Source organism: Gorilla gorilla, chromosome 21 (assembly GCF_029281585.2).
Source record: "Gorilla gorilla gorilla isolate KB3781 chromosome 21, NHGRI_mGorGor1-v2.1_pri, whole genome shotgun sequence".
NCBI lineage: Eukaryota > Metazoa > Chordata > Mammalia > Primates > Hominidae > Gorilla > Gorilla gorilla.
The window spans coordinates 64092338-64117231 of NC_073245.2; the positions used below are offsets into that span (position 1 = coordinate 64092338).

Below are 24894 nucleotides of genomic sequence, written 5' to 3' on the forward strand. Positions count from 1 at the left end.
CTGCCTGTGATTTGAATTTCATTCTAAGTGATGGGGGCTTTAAGCTGGGGAGGGAGGTGACCTGATTCACCCTGGAAAAGAGTGCCCTAGATGCTTGTGGAGAAGAAAATGAAGAGGGCGAGATGGAAGGCAACCTGGAGACAGACCTCAAGGATGCCATTCCCTGCCTCACCCCCATCGCTCCCCAGAAGCTTGGGTGAAACCACCTTCCATCTGGTCCTTCCAGTTCCTACCTCTCTAATTGAGGGGGAGCCTAGCAAGTTGGGGTAGGGCCTGCTATATAATTAGTTAGGCCCAGTGCGAAATGAAAATAAGGACTCCAAGCCGGGCGTGGTGGCTCGCACCTGTAATCCCAGCACTTCGGGAGGCCGAGGAGGGCGGATCACAAGGTCAGGAGATCGAGACCATCCTGGCTAACACAGTGAAACCCCGTCTCTACTAAAAATACAAAATATTAGCCAGGCGTGGTGGCGGGCGCCTGTAGTCCCAGCTACTTGGGAGGCTGAGGCAGGAGAATGGCGGGAACCTGGGAGGTGGAGCTTGCAGTGAGCCGAGATCGAGCCACTGCACTCCAGCCTAGGCGAAAGAGCAAGACTCCGTCTCAAAAAAAAAAAAAAGAAAGAAAGAAATGCAAGATGCTGACAGCAGAGTGTTCAGCCAAGCATGATGCCCTTCTGAGCACAGACCCCATGAAGTTGACCGTGGGGAGAAGACTTTGGACCCAATGGTTAGGGAGGCTGCTCTGAGAAGGTGACACCTGACCTCCTTCAGAGATCATGGCCTTCTTGGGCCTGGTGCGGTGGCTTACACCTGTAAGCACTTTGGGAGGCCCAGGCAGGAGGATCACCGGAGGCCAGGAGTTCAAGACAAGTCTGGGCAATATAGTGAAACCCTTGTCTCTATCACCGTGCCCAGCCTACAAAAAAATTTTTAAAAATATTAACTGGGTATGGTGGCGCATGCTTGTAGTCCCAGCTTCTCGGGAATCTGCGGTGGGAGGATCCATTGACTTCAGGAGTTCAAGGCTATGGTCTCACTGCTGCGCTCCAGCCTGGGTGACAGAGCCAGCCCCTTGTCTTTAAAAAAAAAAAAAAAAAAAAACAGGCTGGTTGCAGTGGCTCACGCCTGTAATCCCAGCACTTTGGGAGGCCAAGGTGGGTGGATCAACTGAGGTCAGGAGTTCGAGATCAGCGTGGCCAACCTAGTGAAACCCCGTCTCTACTAAAAATACAAAAAATTATCTGAGCGTGGTGGTGGGTGCCTATAATCCTAGCTACTTGGGAGGCTGAGGCAGGAGAAACTCTTGAACCTGGGAGGCGGAGGTTGCAGTGATCCGAGATCGCACCACTGCACTCCAGCCTGGGAGACAGAGTGAGACTCCATCTCAAACAAACAAAAACGCAGAGAGAGAGAGAGAGAGAGATTATGACTGTCTTGGTACCAGCAGATGTTGCTTTGTAATCACCAAGCGGGAGAGGGGGTGGCAGCCTGTCTTACACACCTGGACTACATTGCCCAACAACACTGCTCCACCCAGTCCGTAAAACCTCCCTCGGTGGCTATCTTCACCTAACATAGACACCTATTCAAAGCATCTGATGAGGTCATGTACGTGCTACCACTTGGGAAAACGAAACTAAGAGCACTATAGGAACAATGATGAATATCATCATCATCATCATATTTACAAAATGCTTGCATATCACACCTGTAATCCGAGCACTTTGGGAGGCTGAGGCGGCGAATCACCTGAGGTCGGGAGTTCGACACCAGCCTGACCAACATGGAGAAACCCCATGTCTATTAAAAATACAAAATTAGCCAGGCATGGTGGCAGGCACCTGTAATCCTAGCTACTTGGGAGGCTGAGGCAGGAGAATCGCTTAAACCCAGGAGGTGGAGGTTGTGGTGAGCTGAGATCGCGCCATTGCACTCCAGCCTGGGCAACAAGAGCAAAACTCCGTCTCAAAAAAAAAAAAAAAAAAATGCTTGTGTAAGTATTTATTATGTTAATACAAAATATTTATCATCAAAAAATAAACAATACCTTTGATTGAACCATCATGTACCATCCTTCTTCTTAGTGGAAGACATTGCATAGATACTGTATCTCTTATATTTCTCCTGATAATACTACAAGATTGATCCTTGTCCAACAGATATTTCCTGAACACCTACTATGTGCTGCAAGTACTGAGATCCACAGTGCAATCTGGCAGCCAGGGAGCACCCCCGATCACAGACACTGTGGCCCCGCAGTGGACGGGCGCTTCCGTCGCTGGAGCTCACTTTTCCTGCTCTATTGTTGTCATAGAAGAAAGTTCCATACCCAACATCACATTCTCTACTTATTTGTTTGTCTCTCTTTTCCTCTAGAACTGCAGGAGCTGGGAATTTGAACTGTTTCTCTCACTTCTGGATCCCAGCGTTTAGAACAGGGCTCCACTCACAGCAGCCACTATTGCTGAAGAAGCAAATCCCGCGGGATTGCTTGAGAAGGTCATTGGACTTCACAAGAGATGTCTGGGGTGGAGACAGGACTTGGGAAGATGCTAGTTCATGGATGGTGTGGGGGCTGCAGGAGGAGATGCCTGGGGAGAGAGTATCTAGTAAGAAGTGACAATGTTGGTTGGGCACGATGGCTCATGCTTGCAATCCTAGCACTTTGGGAGGCCAAGGTGGGAGGATCACCTGAGGTTAGGAGTTTGAGACCAGCCTGGCCAACATGGTATAACCCCGTCTCTACTAAAAGTACAAAAATTAGCCAGGCGTGATGGTGGGCGCTTGTAATCCCAGCTACTTGGGAGGCTGAGGCAGGAGAATTGCTTGAACCTGGGAGGCGGAGGTTGCAGTGAGCCGAGATCATGCCACCGCACTCCAGCCTGGGCAACAAAGTGAAACTCCATCAAAAAAAAAAAAAGAATGACAACGTCCTTGGGTCTGCCCTGGTGCCGCAGGGGAGTGTGGTCATAGGTCGAAGACAGAGAAAAAGCCATTAAGAAATGGGAGTAGGCTGGGCGCAGTGGCTCATACCTGTAATCCCAGCACTTTGGGAGGCCGAGGTGGGTGGATCACCTGAGGTCAGGAGTTCGAGATCAGCCTGACCAATATGGTGAAACTCTGTCTCTACTAAACATACACAAAATTAGCTGGGCATGGTGGCGCATGCCTATAATCCCAGCTACTCAGGAGGCTGAGGCAGGAGAATCACTTGAACCCAGGAGGCAGAGGTTGCAGTGAGCTGAGATGGCGCCATTGCACTCCAGCCTGGGGGACAGAGCAAGACTCCGTCTCAAAAAAAAAAGAAATGGGAGTAGCCCAAAGGGGTGAGTGATGGTTACCTGAGGGCTCTCTCTGGAAAGCAGGACTTATCCACACTCCTTAGTATCTTGATGCTGCTGAGAGATCAACGTCAGGGCTGGGAAAAGGGCTGTTGGATTTGAGAGAAGGGATGAGAGTCAGGAAGCACTCTGGGGGGCCACTTCCAGGGACAGGGGACATCAATGGAGGGGAAATGAGAAATAAGTGGACCTGCACCTTTTGCTAAGGGAGGCTGTTAAGGGAGGAGAGAGAACGGGCAGTTGCTAGAGGGATGGTGGCCAAGGGAGGGTTTTGTTTTTGTTTTAAAGATGGGAGAGATTATAAGTGCTGAAGGGAAGGATGTAATTCAAAAGGAAAGCTTGCGTATTCATGGGGGATCAGGAGTAAGGAAGGTTCTGAGGTGGCAGGCAGGGCTAGGAGGCGGCGGGATTGGTTTTCGGAGGGACATCTGTTAACAGGAGGAGAGAAGCTGGGGACCAGGAGCAAAGCCCAAGGCCTTCCCAGGCCCTGGAAACCCTCCGTGCTGGGCCGGTCCCCTGCTGCTTCTCTGGTTTCACTTCCTTTCTCAGCCCTGTTCCCACTTCTGCTCTGGTTCCCTGGCTTTTCCCTGAGTCCTCCCACCAGGCTCCTGCCTTTGCCTCACTTTCCTCTCTCCCTAGGATATTTTTGCTGCGGAGATCCACATGGCTCAGTCCCTCGCTTTATCTGGGTCTCTGCTCTCCTGTCCATTTTTCAGAGCTCTTCCCTGACTACCACATAGGTAACAGTATCCTCCTATTACCTTCCATTCAGACCCTCTCCTTTACCATAGGGCCTTTGCACCTGCTATTCTCCCTGCCTGAAATACTGTGCCTTGCCTGATTATTATTATTATTATTATTATTATTATTTTGAGACAGAGTCTCACTCTGTCACCCAGGCTGGAGTGCAGTAGCACGATCTCAGCTCACTGCAACCTCCACCTGCTGGGTTCAAGTGAGCAAGCATGGCTAATTTTTGTATTTTTAGTAGAGATGGGGTTTCACCATGTTGGCCAGGCTGGTCTCGAACTCCTGACCTCAAGTAATCAACCTGCTTCAGCCTCCCAAAGTGCTGGGATTACAGACATCTGCCACCACACCCCCGGCCCCTGATTTTTTGTTTGTTTGTTTTTTTGAGACAGACTCTCCTTCTGTTGTCTAGGCTGGAGTACAGTGGAGCGATCTTAGCTCACTGCAACCTCTGCCTCCCGGGTTCAAGTGATTCTCCTGCCTCAGTCTCCTAAGTAGTTGAGATTACAGGTGTCCGCCACCATGCCTGGCTAATTTTTGTATTTTTAGTGGAGACAGGGTTTCACCATATTGGACATGGCTGGTCTTGAACTCCTGACCTCATGTGAGCTGCCTGCCTTGGCCTCCGAAAGTTCTGGGATTACAGGCATAAGCCACTGCGCCTGGCCTGATTTTTTTTTTTTTTTTTTTTTTTTTTTTTGTAGAGATGGGGTCTTGCGTTGTTGCGTAGGCTGGTCTCGAACTCCTGGGCTGAAGCTATCCTCCCGCCTCAGCCTCCCAAAATGCTGGGATTACGGGAATGAGCCATCAAGACTGGCCCCTTCCCTGATCTTGTTAATGACTCAGTCTTCGCCCCTAGCTCAGTCTTGTCTCTTCTTTCTCCCCAACTAGGTCAGGTTCCCTCACACAGGACCCTTGGAGAGCTGGGCACTTCTCCAATAGCATTCGTTGAAGTTACTATCTTTTATCTGTGAGATTGGCTAAGACCTCTTTCTTGCTCCAGACTACAGGTACCATCCAAGCAGGGGCCACATCCATCTTACCCAAATGTGTATTTTCAGTGCCTGCTAGAGTGCCAGGCACCCAGCGGATACCCAGAACTTAGGGTGTTGGGTGTACTCATGGATCAGAACTTCAGTTCAGCCCAAGCTGTAGACCTGAAGACTGAGGCTCAAGATATTCCATCATCAGATATCGAGGGTGGGAGGGTAAAAAAAAGAAAAAGAGCCAGGCGCAGTGGCTCCCGCCTGTAGTCCCAGCACTTTGGGAGGCCGAGGCAGGCAGATCCCTTGAGGTCAGGAGTTCCAGACCAGCCTGGACAACACTGTGAAACCCCATCTTTCCCAAAAATACAGAAAAGTCCCAGCTACTCAAGTGGCTGAGGCAGGATAATTGCTTGAACCTGGGAGGTGGAGTTTGCAGTGAGCCAAGATTGTGCCACTGCACTCCAGTCTGGGTGACAGAGTGAGACTCTGTCACGAAAGAAAGAAAGAGAGAAAGAAAAAGAGAGAGAGAGAGAGCAAGACAGAGAGCAAGAGAGAGAGAGCAAGAGAGAGAGAGAGAGAGATCATCGATACTTATTTATCAAATACTCAAACCCGTATCTGTCTATACATGCTATTGACCTAAACTATACTTTTCAAGAATATTCTTCGCTGCCAAGGCTGGAGTGTAGAGGCATGATCTCGTCTCACCGTAACCTCTGCCCCCTGGGTTCAAGCGATTCTCCTGCCTCAGCCTCCCTAGTAGCTGGGACTACAGGCCTGCACTGCCACACCCAGATAATTTTTGTATTTTTGGTAGAGATGGAGTTTCGTCGTGTTGGTCAGGCTGGTCTCAAACTCCTGACCTTAGGTGATCTGCCCGCCTTGGCCTCCCAAAGTGCTGGGATTACAGGCGTGAGCCACTGCGCCTGGCTTCAAGAATATTGTTCATTTACAGAGGCATAGAGGTTAAGAGTACCCTCTGAAATTACACAGCCTGGAATTGACTGCTAGCTCTCCCCTCTGCAATCTTTCTGGCACCAGTCATGTTGGTTCAGCTCCCTCTGGGCCTCACTTACCCATCTGTAGAATGAGGATAATAACACCTGCATTGTACATCTATTAGGAGGATGAATGTGATTATCACATGTAAAAGGCTAGAGCCATGCTTGACACATGATACATATTCAAATTCCAGTCAAGCTTCTTTCTTTTTTTTTGAGATGGAGTTTCACTCTGTCGCCCAGGCTGGAGTGCAGCAGCACGATCTCGGCTCACTGCAAGCTCCGCCTCCCGGGTTCAGGCCATTCTCCTGCCTCAGCCTCCCGAGTAGCTGGGACTACAGGTGCCTGCAACCAAGCCCGGCTAATTTTTTTTTTTTGTATTTTTAGTAGAGACGGGGTTTCACTGTGTTAGCCAGGATGGTCTCGATCTCCTGACCTCCTGATCCGCCCGCCTCGGCCTCCCAAAGTGCTGGGATTACAGGTGGGAGCCACCACGCCCGGCCCAGCTTCTCTTTTTGAATGCCAGGCTTTGTGCTAAAACTCTTACTGGTTTTTACACTGAGCCCCCAAAGATTATCAACCCAAATTTCAGGACGCATGTGTTTTTATTAATGTCTCAGAAAAGTCAGATTGGAAGTTGCATGCACAATTCCTGCCGGAACAAAGTACAGCCATCTCTCTGCACTAATGCATTTCCAGCTGGTGGAGTTCAGTTTTTAAAGAGCAGTAAATACTTGCAAGAGACGAACGGCAGGAAGTGAATGAAGGAATAGATACATTTTTAAGATCCACTGACAGCTTGTACATTCTGGAAGCCATGTGGGTCAGGGGGATGAATTTATTGGCTTTAACGTCAGACGCTCTGCAGGTCGTGAGATGTGCCTTTTGTCCTGACGTCAGCTGAGAGCAGATCTTTGGAAGGATTTGCCCATTGAGCACATTTGCTGAAACATCTTGGCTTCATTACATTTATGAGTTTTAAAAGCATGTAAAATATTTTATGTGGTTCTTGCAAAAGGGTAACAACATAAATAACCTGCAGGGATAGGATGATTTTCAAGAAATGGGGTCAGCCGGCAAGCCAGTGTTCACTCTGTGGACATTCTGAGTGTACAGAATATTAATACTTCATTTGCCCCTCCGGATCCACTCTCCATTTTCTCTTCCCTCCTCTGTGCCCAAGAGGCCGGGCAGTGGGGACCACATCTCCTGGTTCTGTGACATCTGGTTTCTTGCTGGGTTCAGCCAATAAGGAGGAGTGGGAGATGGGAGGGCCAAGGTGGGGCTGGGCTATTAACTCCGTGGCTGGCCATGGTCTGGCAGTGGCTGTGTCCCTCTACTGAAACCCACAGCTCTCATGGGGTGGCCTTTTTCCTATGGATCTGGCCATTTTCTGATAACCACTCCCTCCTGCTGCCTTTGGAGGCCTTGGAGAGGGAAGGGCTTTTGGTTGTTGGTAGCCCCGGGGTGCTTCATCAACCCTGCTGATTTCTCTATAACTTGCTTATATCTTGGTAAATACCCCTTTTATTAAACATTCCTCAGCCGGACATGGTGGCATGTGCCTGTAGTCCCAGCACTTTGAGAGGCCGAGGCAGGAGGATCTCTTGAACCTGGGAGGCGGAGGTTGCAGTGAGCCAAGATTGCGCCTCTGCACTCTAGACTGGGCAACAGAGTGAGACTGTCTCTAAAAAAAAAAAAACCAAAGAACCCCAAAAGACTCTCCTCAGTTACTCTGCTCAAGTGAGCCTTTTAATTATCTTGGGGACCTTGTATAGGTACAGTTATTATTTTGTTTGTTTGTCTGTTTTGAGACAGAGTCTCACTCTGTTGCCGAGGCTGGAGCGCAGTTGGTACAGTCTTGGCTCACTGCAACCTCCACCTCCTGGGTTCAAGCAATTCTCCTGCCTTCGCCTCCCAAGTAGCTGGGATTACAGGCATGCACCCCCAAGCCCGGCTAATTTTTGTATTTTTGGTAGACACGGGGTTTCACAATGTTGGCCAGGCTGGTCTCAAACTCCTGACCTCAAGTGATCCGCCGCCTCGGCCTCCCAAAGTGCTGGGATTGTAGGTGTGAGCCATCATGCCCGACGGGCACAGTTGTTAATATCATGTTAGATTAAAAATCAAAATCTTACAGAAACTTCAGCCTTTATATCACGATGGCTTCCTGTCCCTATGGCAAGGTAATCCTTAAGAGAGAGGCCAAGCTCAAAGCTGTAGCCAAATAATTTAATATATATGAGGTGACTTTTACATACCTCATACTAAATATGCAAGCTACACATGACCTCTACCATCCAGAAATACCTGTTTTAGCAGCGAAGATAGACTATATGATGAGAAATCGTACTACGGGAGGAACATAGCTTGGCAATTAAGAGTCTCTATTTGTTTTCTGGGGCTGCTGTAACAGAGAGCCACAGACGGAGTGGCTTACACATCACAGATGTATTGTCTGAAGGCTCTCTGGGTGCTGTGAGGGAAGGATCTGTGCCAGGCCTCTCTCCTTGGCTCGTAGATGACCGTCTTCTCCCTGTGACTCTGCCGTCATCTTCCCTCTATGTCTGTCTGTCTCCGTATCCACATTTCTCCCACAGGTCACCAGTCCTATTGGAATAGGGTCTTGGTAAAGACCCTATTTCCAAGTAGAAACACATTCTGAGGTGCTGGGTCTCAAAGCTCCAACATCTCCTTTTTGGCAGGATACAATTCAACACAGAGCAGAGGCCGACATCCATGAGTTTAAATCCAGGTTGTGTCACCTTGGGCAAATTATTTATTTATTTATTCATTTTTGAGACTGAGTCTCGCTCTGTCGCCCAGGCTGGAGGTGGGCAATGGCATGATCTCAGCTCACTGCAACCTCCGCCTCCTGGGTTCAAGTGATTCTCCTGCCTCAGCCTCCTGAGTAGCTGGGATTACAGGCACCCGCAACCACACCTGGCTAATTTTTGTATTTTTTAGTAGAGACGGGATTTCACCATGTTGACCAGACTGGTCTCGAACTCCTGACCTCAGGTGATCTGCCCACCTCAGCTTCCCAAAGTGCTGGGATTACAGGTGTGAACCACCATGCCCAGCCACCTTGGGCAAATTATTTAAACTGCTCAGTGTTTGTGTTTCATCATCTAGAAAATGGGGATAGCCTGGGCATGGTGGCTTGCACCTGTAATCCAGCACTTTGGGAGGCTGAGGCAGGAGAATCACTTGAACCTAGGAGGCAGAAGCTGCAGTGAGCCGAGATTGCGCCACTATACTCCAGCCTGGGCTACAGAGCGACACTCCATCTCAAAAAAAAAAAGCCAGGCATGGTGGTATGTGCCTGTAGTTCCAGCTACTTAGGAGGCTGAGGCTGAAGGATTGCTTGAACCTGTGTGGTCAAGCTGCAGTGAGCTATGATGGTGCCACTACACTCCAGCCTGGGCAACAGAGCAAGACCTATCTAAAATATAAAGTAAAATAAAATAGGGATAATATTTTTACAATCACTTTGCAGGATACTGTGAAATAAGGGGTGGGAGACTGCTTAAAAACTGCCTGGCATAGGCAGGGCGCAGTGGCTCATGCCTGTAATCCCAGCACTTTGGCAGGCTGAGGCGGGCGGATCACGAGGTCAGGAGATAGAGACCATCCTGGCTAACACAGTGAAACCCCGTCTCTACTAAAAATACAAAAAATTCGCCGGGCATGGTGGCGGGCACCTGTAGTCCCAGCTACTCGGGAGACTGAGGCAGGAGAATGGCGTGAACCCGGGAGGCGGAGCTTGCAGTGAGCCGAGACTGCGCCACTGCACTCCAGACTGGGCGACAGAGTGTCAAACAAACACAAAAACGTGCCTGGCGTGTGGCAAATGTTGTCGGTGTGGGCTTTCGCTATTATTAACCTAAAGTGTTGTACTTTCACATAACAACTCCATTGAGTGTCTTCAGGCATCTCAAACTTCCCCGTCCAGTTGGCTCGTTTTCCAATCCTACCCATCTTGGAAAATGGCACCCTCACCAGCCCAGTTGCTCAAGCTGTCCATGGTCCTTCTCATCATTGCCACTTTCACTCCACCAGTGAACCTGCTGGATACCCCTCCAAGGACACGCTGTATTCTGAATTCATTGCTTCTCTTCATCTCATTAGTTAGATCTGATGAGACGGCCCTGCCGTCCTCTCTTGGACACTCTCTTGAACAAAGCAGTAACCTCTTAGCTTGTTCTCCCGCTTTCACTGCACCCCTTCTAGAGATCATCCTCTGTACAGGAGCCAAGGGATCTTTAAAAACATGGATCCCAGCCGGGTGTGGTGGCTCACGTCTGCAATCCCAGCACTTTAGGAGGCCGAGGAGGGCAGATCTCTTAAGGTCAGGAGTTCGAGACCAGCCTGGCCAATATGGTGAAACCCCGTCTCTACTAAAAATACAAAAATTAGCTAAGTGTGGTGGCGGGTGCCTATAGTCTCAGCTACTTGGGAGGCTGAGGCAGGAGAATCGCTTGAACCTGGGAGGCTGAGGTTGCAGCAAGCAGAGATCACACCACTGCACTCCAGCCTGGGCAACAGAGCGAGACTCCGTCGGAAAAACAAACAAACAAACAAAAACAAAACATGGATCCCATCATGTCTTTTCCTGCGTAAGGCTCTGGATGGCTTTCCATTGAAACTAGAACAAAATCTACACATCTTTGTTCTAAGGCCCTCTTCCAAGGCCGTAATGATCTGGTCTCTGCCTGCCTCTCCAATGTGACTTCCTACCATTCTCCCCTGGATCGCTAGATTTTAGTTACATGGGTCTTCCTGCTTTTCCTCCAATATAACAAGCAGATCCAGCTTCAGTGCCTGTGCACTCGCTTGTTCTCCGGGCTTGGAATACCCTTCCAAGAACTTTCTCCCTCACTTCATTCAGGTCTTTGCTCAAATGTTACCTCTTCAAGGAGGTCTTCCTTGCCCACCATTTTGTTTGTTTGTTTGTTTGTTTTCTTTTTTTTTTTTTTTTTTGAGACAGAGTCTTGCTCTGTCACTTTGTCACTTAGGCTGGAGTGCAGTGATGCGATCTCAGCCCACTGCAACCTCTGCCTCCCGGGTTCAAGCAATTCTTGTGCCTCAGCCTCCCGAGCAGCTGGAACGACAGGAGACACAAGCCACCATGCCCAGCTAACTTTTGTGTTTTTAGTAGAGACAGGGTTTTGCCATGTTGCCCACTCTGGTCTCAAACTCCTGAACTCAAGCAATCTGCTCACCTCAGCCTCCTAAAGTGCGGGATTATAGGCATGAGCCACCGTGCCTGGCCAAGATTCCCTATTTTTTTTTTTTTTTTTTTTTGAGATGGACTTTTGCTCTGTTGCTCAGGCTGGAGTGCAGTGGTGCAATCTCGGCTCACTCCAACCTCCACCTCCCGAGTTCAAGCGATTCTCCTGCCTCAGCCCCCTGAGTAGCTGGGACTATAAGCGCATACCACCACACCCGGCTAATTTTTGTATTTTTAGTAGAGATGGGGTTTCACCATGTTGGCCAGGATGGTCTCGATCTCCTGACCTTGTGATCCACCTGCCTTGGCCTCCCAAAGTGCTGGGATCACAGGCGTGAGCCACTGCACCCGGCCAGCTCTTAATTGCATTATTTTATATTACCATTCTCACAGCATTAATCACCCTCAGCAGTTGTATTTACGCACTTCTTTGTTTTGCTTATGGTCCACCTCTACCACCAGAATGTAATTGATCTGATAGTTGAGAGGTCTCCCATGCTCACTGCTGAATCCCCATCACCTAGAACAGTGCCTGGCACTTAATAGGCATCTAGTAAATCTTTGCGGGGGCGGGATGGGAAGCAAACACAAAATGATATGTGGTTCTCTTCTCTCTTTTCTGCCCCCTCTCCAAACAAAACCACCAGCAGAGGAAAGAAACAAAAAGTCTATGAGTTGTCCAGATTTCTGCTTTGGGGCACAGTGGTCATGCCTGTGATCCCAGCTTTTTGGGAGGCTGAGGTGGGATGATCATCTGAGCCTAGTTGTTTGAGACCAGCCTGGGCAACATAGCAAGACTCCATCTCTAAACAAATTTTTTTTTTTTTGAGACAAGGTATTGCTCTGCCACCTGCATTGGAGTGGCACTATCATAGCTCACTGCACCCTCAACCTCCGAGGCTCAAGTGATCCTCTCACCTTAGCCTCCCAAGTAGCTTGGACTACAGGCGTGCACTACCACACCTGGCTAATTTTTTTGTAGTGACGAGGTTTCGCCATATTAACCAGGCTGGTCTTGAACTCCTGGCCTCAAGTGATCCTTCCTTCTTGGCTTCCCAAAGTGCTGGGATTATAGCTGTGAACCACCATACCTGATTCTACAAAAATTTTTTTAAAAAGTTAGCCAGGCATGGTGGTGCATGCCTGTAGTTCCAGCGAGGTGAGGTGGGAGCATTGCTTGAGCCCAGGAGTTGGAAACTGCAGTGAGCTTTGATCCTGCCACTGTCTGGGCAACAGCATGAGACTCTGTTTCTAGAAAAACAAAACAAAAAAAGATTCCCGCTTTGGAACAATGGCTAGGGGCTGGGAATCTAGGATGGATCCAGAGTGGGCAAGTCTTGGCTTCTTATAACTGCAGAATCCCACGATGGATGTGTGGGTGGGCTGGGGTAACAGATCTACTCAGGGTGGGGGCTGGGGGTATCGCGAGGTGTTTAAGCCTGTCAATAAAAAAAGTGACCGCTGCTTTGTATCTGCAGCTACTCAAGGGAAATAAAGCCGTTTGCTTATAAAGAATTTCCATAAACATTTCTGAGGATGTGTATTAGGGGTAATCTTGGGATGTGCATTAAACTAAACAGGGTAGTATAAACACAGGAACAGGCTGAAAGGGGGAGAATAAATGGCCCAGGTTTGCCCTGGCCCGATGGCCTTAGGCAACTTGTGCAGCCTGCAGAAACCCAGAGCCTTCAGTTCATTATTTAAAGAAGGCGGAGACAAAGAGGGAAAACCAAACGCAGCCCTCCCATGGGTAGATAGATTCTTGAACAACCTCTGGAATTAAGCTTTTTTTTTCTCTCCTCCTAGTGTTCAATGCTTTGGATTCCTGAAGTTATCTATGTTGAAACACTCGAGAGATGGTAAGGAGAACAGGAACAGGTAGCTTTGGGAGGCACGTGCTCTGGGCCAGGCATAGTTCTTTTTTTTTTTTTTTTTTTTTTTGGGAGGGAGTCTCGCTCTGTCGCCCAGGCTGGAGTGCAGTGGCGCGATCTCGGCTCACCGCAACCTCCACCTCCCGGGTTCAAGCGATTCTCCCTCCTCAGCCTCCAGAGTAGCTGGGATTACAGGCACCTGCCACCACACCCAGCTAATTTTTCGTATTTTTTATAGAGACTGGGTTTCACTGTGTTAGCCAGGATGGTCTCGATCTCCTGACCTCGTGACCCACCCGCCTCGGCCTCCCAAAGTGCTGGGATTACAGGCGTGAGCCGCTGTGCCTGGCTGGCTAGGCACAGTTCTAAAAGCTGCGTGTGCACGATCTCATTTCATCCTCCCGGTACTGCTTTGGGGAAGGTAACACTATTGCCTCTACTTTGCAGAAGAGGAAACTGAGGCAGAGAGAAGGGTGATGACTTGCTGAAGGATACAGAGCTCATTACAGTGGAGGTTCAGGGTCTGAGCTCTAGAAAAGATGCTCCACCCTATGAAGGAAAAGGTTCATTGGTATTATCTATCTATCTATCTATATATTTTTTTCTGGGATGGAGTCTCACTCTGTTGCCCAGGCTGGAGTGCAGTGGTGCGATCTCAGCTCACTGCAAACTCTGCCTCCCGGGTTTAAGCTATTCTCCTGCCTCAGCCTCCTGAGTAGCTGGGATTACAGGTGTGTGCCACCACACCTGGCTAATTTTTGTATTTTTAGTAGAGACGGGCTTTCACCATGTTGGCCAGGCTGATCTCAAACTCCTGACCTCAGGTGATCTGCCCGCCTTGGCCTCCCAAAGTGCTGGGATTACAGGCGTGAGCCACCACGCCCGGCCTAAATCATTTGAATTTGCTAACTCATTCATGTGTTGATAACATAAATAAATAATTTTTAAAGTGTCCCCTTGCGCAAACCAGTGATGAAAGCAGGCCATGAATAGAGGCAGGTGATCAGCTCCACTCTGTGCCCCGGAGTACCCTCAAAATAAACCCCAAGGCTCAGGACCAAATATAGATGATGACAGGCTAGGCGGTGGCTCACACACAAAAAATCAGAGGTGGATAAGAATCTATATCTGCACCTGCCAGGAGCCAGGTCGAGGAGGATTAAGAGTTGGGGGAGACTTTCCACTGTGCCCATTCTTTCTACATTTTGGGTCATATGAATGTATTACTTTTTCCAAAGTTTGAATTATTATTTTTGTTTTGTTTTTTTGAGGCGGAGTTTCACTCTTGTTGCCCAAGCTGGAGTGCTATGGCACGATCTCGGCTCACCGCAATCTCCGTCTCCCAGGCTCAAGCAATTCTCCTGCCTCAGCCTCCCAAAGTGCTGGGATTACAGGTGTGAGTCACCGCGCTCGGCCTGAATTATTTTTTAAAAACTTTGATAGGATATAAATGAAAAAAATTTTTTTTTTTTTGAGACGGAGTCTTACTCTGTCACCCAGCCTGGAGTGCAGTGGTGCAATCTTGGTTCACTGCAAGCTCTGCCTCTCGGGTTCACGCCATTCTCCTGTCTCAGCCTCCCAAGTAGCTGGGACTACAGGCACCCACCACCATGCCTGGCTAATTATTTGTATTTTTAGTAGAGATGGGGTTTCACCATGTTAGCCAGGATGCTCTTGATCTTCTGACCTCGTGATCCGTCTGCCTCGGCCTCCCAAAGTGCTGGGATTACAGGCGTGAGCCACCGCGCCCAGCCAAAATTTTTTTTAATGTGATACAAAATAATTTTTTTTTTTTTTTTTTTTTGAGACAGAGTCTTGCTCTGTCGCCCAGGCTGGAGTGCAGTGGCACGATCTCGGCTCACTGCAAGCTCCGCCTCCTGGGTTCATGCCATTCTCCTGCCTCAGCCTCCTGAGTAGTTGGGACTACAGGCGCCCTCCACCCCGCTGGGCTAATTTTTTGTATTTTTTTAGTAGAGAAGGGGTTTCACCATGTTAGCCAGGATGGTCTCGATCTCCTGACTTCGTGATCCGCCCACCTCGGCCTCCCAAAGTGCTGGGATTACAGGCATGAGCCACTGCGCCCGGACTAATAATTTTTTTAAATAAAAAATATGAAATTGGCCCGGGCACGGTGGCTCATGCCTGTAATCCCAGCACTTTGAGGGGCCGAGGTGAGTGGATTACCTGAGGTCAGGAGTTTGAGACCAGCCTGACCAACTTGGTGAAACCCTGTCTCTTCTAAAAATACAAAATTAGCTGGGCGTGGTGTCGCATGCCTGTAATCCCAGCTATTAGGGAGGCTGAGGAAGGAGAATCGCTTGAACCCAGGATCTGGAGGTTGCAGTGAGCCGAGATCACGCCATTGCACTCCCACCTAAGCAATGAAGAGTGAAACTCTGTCTCAAAAAAACAAACAAACAAACAAAACAAAACAAAACAAAAAACTGAAAAGGTTTCAGGAATGCAAAGGCAACATGTCCCAAAGTATTAAAATGGTACAACCTTGCTTTTGACGTGAAGGTCAGTTACAGAACGAAATTAGCCAGCAAGCAGGTGAGAGCAGAGATTAAAATGGTAATGAAGATGGCCATTCTACAGCCTTTTCTAACTACATGGAAATTATCTTCCTTGACAGTAGCCAACCTGTGCTTACTACATTCTCTCTCTCTCTCTTTCTCTCTTTCTCCTCCCACCTGCTTGCCATGACCTATTTCATAGTCATGGCACGTGTGAAATGCCTGCCAAGAACTGCAGAAGACAGAGACACAGTGCTCCAAAAAGGTTGAATGGCAACTTTATCATGGACATTTTGGTGATTACAATATCTACATTTCCTGGGGGGTCTCAGAATCACAGAAATTATTTCAAGTTAGTCCGAGGCTGCTCAAAGCTGAGGTCAAAACATCTGAGAGAAAAGGTTAAGTAAAAAATCTGGTTGTTTCTATAAAACTGGACTCATTCATTCAACGGCTATGTACTGAATACCTACCATGTACCAGACCACGCTGAGGACCAGCCAGAGGCAAGGCAGGCACCTCAGGCACAAAAGGCAAGAAGGTCTCACTCTCTGTCGCTGCTACACCTGCAAAACCCCTAGCGTAAGGTTCACTTTGCATTTCCTGCCCGTGGTGCCTGCCTGGCCTCATCCTAGTGCCTATTCCATACCAGACGCTGTTCTAAGCACTGACGCTGCAGCAGTGAACAAAACAAAGAGAAGCTGGACAAATGCTCAAGTCTCCACATTTCAGAATTGGATATTTTGGTGCTGAATTGACTGCGTTAAGAAACAGAGGTTGGCCGGATACAGTGGCTCATGTGTGTAATCCCAGCGCTATGAGAGGCTGAAGCAAGAGGATGGCTTGAGCCCAGGAGTTTTGAGACCAACCTGGACAACACGGTGAAATCCCAGCTTTACAAAAAATATGAAAATTAGCTGGGCATGGTGGTACACGCATGTAGTCCCAGCTACTCGGAAGGCTGAGGTGGGAGGATCACCTGAGCCTGAGGAGGTTGAGGCTGCAGTGAGTTGAGATTGTGCCACTGCACTCCGCCTGGGCAACAGAGTGAGACTCTGTCTCAAAAAAAAGAAACAGGTCAGGCGCGGTGGCTCACGCCTGTAATCCCAGCACTTTGGGAGGCTGAGGCAGGTGGATCACCTGAGGTCAGGAGTTCGAGACCAGCCTGACCAACATATTGAAACCCCGTCTCTACTAAAAATACAAAAATTAGCCAGGCGTGGTGGCACACGCCTGTAATCCCAGCTACTTGGGAGGCTGAGGAAGGAGAATCACTTGAACCTGGGAAGCGGAGGTTGCAGTGAGCTGGGATCATGCCACTACACTCCGGCCTGGGTGACAAGAGCGAAACTCCATCTCAGAAAAAAAAAAGAAAAAGAAAAAAAGAAACAGAGGTCTTTGCCCACTCTTCAGCTTGGAGTTACTAAGTGATCTCAGTCTTGCTTCAGTTGACTTCTTACTCTGCATCCCCAGGTAGCCCTTTGTTGTTCAGGACTAGCTTGGACAATGGAAATCCCCATCTTCTGAGTGCTCCCCAATGTCTGGGGCTATAGATAGATTGACCAATGCAATCTATGTCATGCCCCATGAGGTGGGACCAGTGATTCTCACCACTTTCCAAACTGAGGTCACAGTTGGTCTGAAAGCTGGGAGGGTTCACCCATAGAGAAAACTGGCCAAGACAAGATTCAGATCTGGCGTGGGTCCGAGAGACTCCTGCAAGGGTGTACTCTAGCACTCCACACATTACTTAAGGTTGGTTGAGCTCTGAGGTACAGATATATGTTGGCGACTTACTGAAGGCTGCAAAGCTCATTAAGATCAGGGGTCCAGGGTCTGAGCTCTTCAAAAGATGTTCCACCCTAGGAAGGAAAACGCTCGTTGTTATCATCATTGACGTTTGGTCACTGAGCCTTGGGGTTTATTTTTAGGAAACTCCTGAAAATAATGTGTTTTAGGACATACAGTGAAGCTGATCATGTGTCTCCATTCATGGCCTGCTTTCATCATTGGTTTGTGCATGAAGACACTTCTAAAATTATTTATTCATATTATCGATATATAGATGTATTAGCCATTGCTTCTCCCTGTCAAGTATAAGACTTGACAAGACTATCATCCCCGAAGTGCTATCATTACTCACCGTCCTACCCTCTGGCCCAGCTGCAAAGAATGGGTCTAGCTTAGCTTTCTGATCCTTTCTGCCATCCCAACCCAATCTGCTCTGATTCGTCACTTCCTCCCTAAGCATCCTCACCAAAGCCCTTCAGCACCAGTGTCAGCAACAACAGCCAATATGCCCTGGGTCTTCCTTCCTGTGCTCTTTCAAATAACAAGATTATTACTGGACTGCCTATTATATGCCAGGCCCTGTGATTGGCACTGGAATGCAACAATAAGCAAAAACAGACATGGTACCCATCTTCATTTAGCCCACAGTCTCGTGGAGGGAGGTGGACATCAGTTAAATAATCACCCCCAAGTACGCAGAAAGATCTTATTGCACACTATGATAATGGATATGGAGAAAAAGTGCCAGGCACCACCCCCAGGAGTTAGAACTGGTCCAGGAGGGCTTCTCTGAGGAAGGCACCTTGGAGCTGAAACCTGTAGGATGGGGCAACTGGGTAAAGTGGGCAGAGATAGCCTCTGGGCAGAGGGTTGAGCAGTGACACTGGAGAGGAAGCCAGAGGCCCACTTGGGAAAGACCTTGAGATGGATCAGAGGCAGGTGATGGGGGGCATCCATGGGGTCTTACTCTGAGCATTCATGGGATTCAGTTTGGGTGCAATGCAGTCGCTGCCGGCTACAGTTGGAGAACTCACTGGAGGGAGGTGAGAGTGCATGGGAAGACCAGTGAGGAAGCTCCTGCCCGTCTACAGGTGATGGACGATCGGGATAGTGGGGTGGTAGCGAGGTGCAAACAAATGGACTCATGATGTACTTGGAGATTTGGTGATGGAGTGCATGAGGGATAAGGAGCAGAGTGAGGGGTCCCTGACCTCCTGCTCGAGCAAATAGAGCAACAGTAGATCCTCAGGTGATCTTCACAAATTCAAACCATCCTTCCCTCCCTTGCACAGGCAAGAAACAACATTGAAGTATCTACATTGAAGACAGAACTTTGTGTTCCTATTTGTTTTTCTCTATGCTAATTAAAATGCCCTTTGTAATGGCCGGGCATGGTGGCTCACACCTGTAATCCCAGCACTTTGGGAGGCCGAGGCAGGCAGATCACCTGAGGTCAGGAGTTTGAGACCAGCCTGACCAATATGATGAAACCCCGTCTCTACTGAAAATACAAAAATTGGCCGGGCACAGTGGCTCACGCCTGTAATCCCAGCACTTTGGGGGGCTGAGGCGGGTGGATCACCTGAGGTCAGGAGTTCAGGACCAGCCTGGCCAACATGGTGAAACCCCATCTCTACTAAAAATACAAAAAAATTAGCCAGGCATGGTGGCAGGTGCCTGAAATCCCAGCTACTGGGTGGGTGGGGGGCTGAGGCAGGAGAATTGCTTGAACCCGGGAAGGGGAGGTTGCAGTGAGCCGAGATTGCGCCATTGCACTCCAGCTTGGGGGACAAAAGCAAGATGCTGTCTCAAAAAAAAAAAAAAAAGTACAAAAATTACCCGGGCATGGTGGCATGTGCCTGTAATCCCAGCTACTCGGGAGGCTGAGACAGGAGAATTGCTTGAACCCGGGAGGCAGAAGTTGCAGTGAGCCCAGATCGTGCCATTGCACTCCAGCCTGGGTGACAAGAAAGAAACTCTGTCTCAAAAATATATACATAAAAACAAAACGAAACACCCTTTGTAAATCAATCCAGAGGAAACTTTTCCTTTTTTTGCCAATGAAATTAATTATGTCGAGAAACCTGAATCTCATCTCTTTTGTCTTCATGTCTGTTACATTCTCAAAAGACACACTATTGCTCAGTGTCAGGGTAGGATAATGAGCTGATCAGAAACAATTTTCATGTCATTTGAAGCTTAATTTCATTAGCAAATAAAAACTGTTTCAAATACCACCATTGGTCCTCTAAAGTTGATTTAATCAATTTAGGAAGGTCTCAGCTTCTCAGGTTGAAAATCGATTAAAGTGATTTTTCCTTCATAAAAGTTTATAGCTCTGCAGGCACACACAGACTCCTTAGACTTGCAAAGCCACATCCATATTATTTTCCAGAATGACCGTTACCGAAAAAAAGTGAGTTGCAGAGCAATAAGTAGATATGATCTCGTTTATGTAAAAACAAAACAAAGCAGTGACAAAAGCTAAAACTGAAAATCACTCCAAATTCAGTGGCATCACATTGGCATCACATTGGCATCACAGTGGAGCTTGCTAAAAAGGGGGAATCTCGGCCGGGCGCAGTGGCTCACGCCTGTAAATCCCAGCACTTTGGGAGGCCGAGGCGCGTGGATCATGAGGTCAGGAGATCAAGACCGTTCTGGCTAACACGGTGAAACCCCGTCTCTACTAAAAATACAAAAAATTAGCCTGGCGTGGTGGCGGGCGCCTGCAGTCCCAGCTACTCGGGAGGCTGAGGCAGGAGAATGGCGTGAACCCGGGAGGCGGAGCTTGCGGTGAGCCGAGATCGTGCCACTGCACTCCAGCCTGGGCGACAGAGAGACTCCATCTCAAAAAAAAAAAAAAAGAAAGAAATGGGGAATCTCAGATCCTACCCAAGACCCACTGAATCATTTTAACAAAATCAACAGCTGATTCTTCAGCACATTGAAGTTTGACAAGCACTGCTGTAACAGTTCTTTTTCTTTTCTTTTCTTTTTAAGACAGGTTCTCACTCTGTCACCCAGGCTGGAGATCACAGTCCACCACAGCCTCCTGGGCTCACGCAATCCTCCCGTCTCAGCCTCCCGAGCAGCTGGGACTATAGGTGCATGCTATCATACCCAGCTAATTTTTTTCTTTCTTTTCTTTTCTTCCTTTTTATTTTTATTTATTTTTTATTTTTTGTAGATACAAGGTCTCACTATATGGCCCAGGCTGGTCTCAAACTCCTGGACTCAAGCAATCCTTCCACCTCAGCCTCCCAAAGGGCTGGGATTATAGGCGTGAGCCATTACACCCAGCCTATATTTATATTTCTACACACACACAAACACTTGTGTGTGTTATATATGTAGATAAATACATTATCTATGTATCTAATATATCCATTATCCTAGACATACATAGATATGTGTATATGAATAGAAATATAAATGCATAGAAAGGTCTGGACTAAACTGCTCACGGTGGTTAATTTTGAGAAGTTTGGATTTCAAGGTGAATGTGGTGGTGAATAGTAAGTGGGAAATTCAAAGGGGGCTTTCACATTTTACCAGATATACCAGATAACCTAGATTTACTGATCTAGGCGCCCGCCACCACGCCCAGCTAATTTTTTTTGTATTTTTCAGTAGAGACGGGGTTTCACCGTGTTTGCCAGGATGGTCTCCATCTCCTAACCTCATGATCTGCCTGCGTCTGCCTCCCAAAGTGCTGGGATTACAGGTGTGAGCCACCACGCCCAGCCAGACAGAACTGCTTAATGCATTACTTGGGTAATTTAAATTTAAATATTAAGATAGTATAAAGCTGAGGACCTAAAAAACTAATCTTACAAATAACACGGACATCTCAAGTCCCTCCTCTCTTTGACCTACCAATTCCTCCTGGGGGGAGGTGCCCTCAGAATTACTCACACATGTGAGAAATGATGTGCAACCAAGATAATTCACAGGAGCACTGTTTGTAATAGCCCAATATTGAAGACAACTTAAAGGCCCATCATAGCCCGGGCACGGTGGCTCACGCCTGTAATCCCAGCACTTTGGGAGGCCCAGGCAGGTGGATCACTTGAGGTCAGGAGTTTGATACCAGCCTGGCCAACATGGTGAAACCCCGTCTCTACTAAAAATACAAAAATTAGCTGGGGCACTTTGGGACGCTGAGGTGGGAGGATCACCTGAGGTCAGGAGTTTGAGACCAGCCTGGCCAACATGGTGAAACCCCGTCTCTACTAAAAACACAAAAATTAGCCGGGGGTGGTGGCACACATCTGTAATCCCAGCTACTCAGGAGGCTGATGCAGGAGAATCACTTAAACCTGGGAGATGGAGGTTGCAGTAAGCCGAGATCGCGCCACTGCACTCCAGCCTGGGTGACAGAGCGATACTCTTGTTTCAAAAAAAAAAAAAAAAAAAAAAAAACAAGATCAAGCTCTATATATGTTGAGATGGAACAATGGCCAAGAGCAATGGTTCATGCAAGGACAAAGGTGCCGAGCCATCTGGATGATATGTTGACAATTGTGTAGAAAGGGAGCGGGGAGTGGAATACATATTTATATTTGGTTGTATATGCACAATGTAGCTCTGAGTATGATATTATACAACATAAAGGAGTAGTGGTTGACTATGAGAAGGGGAACAAATGGGGGGCTGTGGGACAGTGGTTAAGAGACTTTTCACCATTTGTTAAACTTGGTGATTATTTGAAGCACTTGGATGCATTACCTATTCAAAATCTTACTAAAACAAGAACAAAACAAACAAACAGAAGCTTCAAGGATTCTTTATTTCTCTGAGAATCCTTACTCCCGGGAACTACATCTGGAGAACTCATTGTGAGCCCAATAACACAGGGGCTTGGTTTCCCATGAAAAGAAGGCTGCCTTTCAAGGAAGGAAAGGGACATTCTCCATCCTAAGGGGACACCCCCCACACACCCTATGCTTCCTTTATTGCCATTTTGTCCTTTGCTGCTCTCATTTGATGTGGCTCGGCTTTTTTTTTTTTTTCTTAAAGTTCCCACCAGTTCTCTTTAAAGACAGCACCAAAACTAAAACTAAAAACCAATTTAATTTTACTTTTAAAGCACTCCCCCCCTTTTTTTTTTAATTTTTACAATAATGAAGATCTTATTCTAGGATGAAAATAACGAATAGGAAAGAGCTGTTTATTCTTCCTTCTTCCCACTCCTGAATATTGAAGTAAAACTAAATAACAATGAAAGTGACTAGGAACTGCAGACAAGGGGAAATATGTCAGAATTAGAACATCTCATGTCATCTCCAGGGTTGGGGGAGAAACATCTTTCCTGGTACAAGGTCCCAGTACCGAAGAAATACAATTTTTCAAAAAGTTCTGTAAGTGATACATGCTTGTTACAAAAAATATCTACCATTTTCAAAGCTTAGAAGGCAGAAACTCCTTGTTAGTTGGTGATTTCTTTATCTCTCTCATGCTTTCCTGATATCTGAATTACGATTGAGAAAAAGAGGAAAATAAAACAAGACAGAAAATAATGCTTCCTTAGGTAAATACAATCGGCTAAGAAAGGCTTCCAAGAAGAAGCATAATTCAATGAGTCCCAGTTTATTGAGAGAATCCCCAAACAAAGGACTTTTGTGAAGGGATCAGTCTCAGCCACCATAACTTAGCATACAATAGGATGGCTTAATAAAAGAGGTTTCCAAAGGCCAAGATGGTTATCAAAGATCTCCCAAGGAGAGAGCGAGAAGAAGAGACAGAGAGAAAAAGAGAGAGAGAAAGAGGGAAGGAATAACCTTCTGGAATGTTCCCAACTATCTTTCCAGTTAGCATTCATGAATACGTGAAAGGTTTCATATCACTTGGAGTCCCACCCATTTTTCAAAATAGGAAGCTTCTGCTATTTTCTTCTGGATCCGTTATTGGGTCAAGAGAAGTCTCTGCCTCTTGTCCAGGACATTTGGATATTTCTTATTTGTTACTTATTTATTTATGAGATAGGGTCTCACTGTGTCGCCCAGGCTGGACTGTAGTGGCACAACCATGGCTCACTGCAGCCTCGACCTCCCAGGTTCAAGTGATTCTCCCGTCCCAGCCTCCTGAGTAGCTAGGACGACAGGCACCATTGCACTTGGCTAATTTTAAAATATTTTTTAGAGATGGGGTCTTGCTATGTTGCCCAGCCTGCTCTGAAACTCCTGGCCTCAAGTGATCCTCCCCCACCTTGGCTTCCCAAAGTGCTCGGATTGCAGGTGTAAGCCACCCACTGAACCTGGCCTAGATTTGTAAGTTTATATAATTACTTTTCAATGAATGTTTTAATGAATGTTGCAATGAATGTCTCCTTGTTTACCTTAGATGACTGGGTGAAATAAACAACTCAAATTTTGTTATGTTACTCTGCCATATTATATCACGTATGACATACATTGTTATATTACATATGTATGTCTATACATATGTTTCTGTGTATGTAGATGTTTATACATACAGCATATTAAATCCATCAAGCTTTTTGACAAAGGTGAAAGGTTGTAGACTTCACAAACTTAAATAATGTAGGTTGTAGAGTCAGAGCAACTTCTGGTTGTCCCAGTGAACTTGGATAAGTGACTTAACCTGGCTGGGCCTCCATGTCCTCCTGGCAAGTAGGGGTGGTAACCGCCCATATGGAGGGGGTTCCACAAGATAAATTTGGAAAGACATAGGCAAGTGGCACAAAGCAACGGTAGCTGTGGTTGTCCCCTCCGGACAGTGGTTATTAAAAAGACTTATAGGTTGGGCGCGGTGGCTCCTGCCTATAATCCCAGCACTTTGGGAGGCCAAAGCGGGCAGATCGCTTGAGGTCAGGAGATCCAGACCAGCCCGGCCAACATGGTGAAACCCCGTCTCTACTAGAAATACAAAAATTACTGAGTATGGTGGCGCAAGCCTGTAGTCCCAACCTACTCAGGAGGCTGAGGCATGAGAATCGCTTGAACCGGGAGGCAGAGGTTGCAGTGGGCCAAGATGGTGCCACTGTACTCCACCCTGGCAACAGAGTGAGACCTTGTCTCAAAAAAAAAAAAAAAAAAGATGTATGTTCCCGGCTTTAGGAGACTACCTTGGGGGCTGTGCAAACACAGGCTACTCTATTCAAATTCTGCATTTCTTTAAAAAACAAAACCACAAACACCAAAATACTCTGATAGTGCTTCAAAGCCTCAAACTGGCCAGTGTGTGGCTCATGCCTGTAATCTAGCCCTCTGGGAGGCTGAGGCAGGTGGACTGCTTGAGCCCAGAAGTTTGAGACCAGCCTGGGCCACATGGTGAAACCCCATCTCTACAAAAATGATAAAAGTTAGCCAGGCGTGGTGACTGTGGGCCTGTAGTCCCAGCTACTCAGGAGGCTGAGGTGAGAGGATCACCAGAGCCCAGG

General features: G+C 47.6%; 1 long non-coding RNA gene across 1 annotated transcript in view; it reads right to left on the reverse strand.

Annotated features, from left to right (window-relative positions):
• Positions 1 to 6667: 6667 nt before the first annotated feature.
• LOC129529162 (uncharacterized) overlaps positions 6668 to 24894 on the reverse strand; it is a 30658-nt gene continuing 12431 nt past the window's right edge. The window contains exons 2-3 of the long non-coding RNA XR_008674603.2: positions 17496 to 17560; positions 6668 to 8843 (exon numbers count right to left, since the gene is read on the reverse strand). This is a non-coding gene — a long non-coding RNA (uncharacterized lncRNA). The remainder of the gene's footprint in view (positions 8844 to 17495; positions 17561 to 24894) is intronic.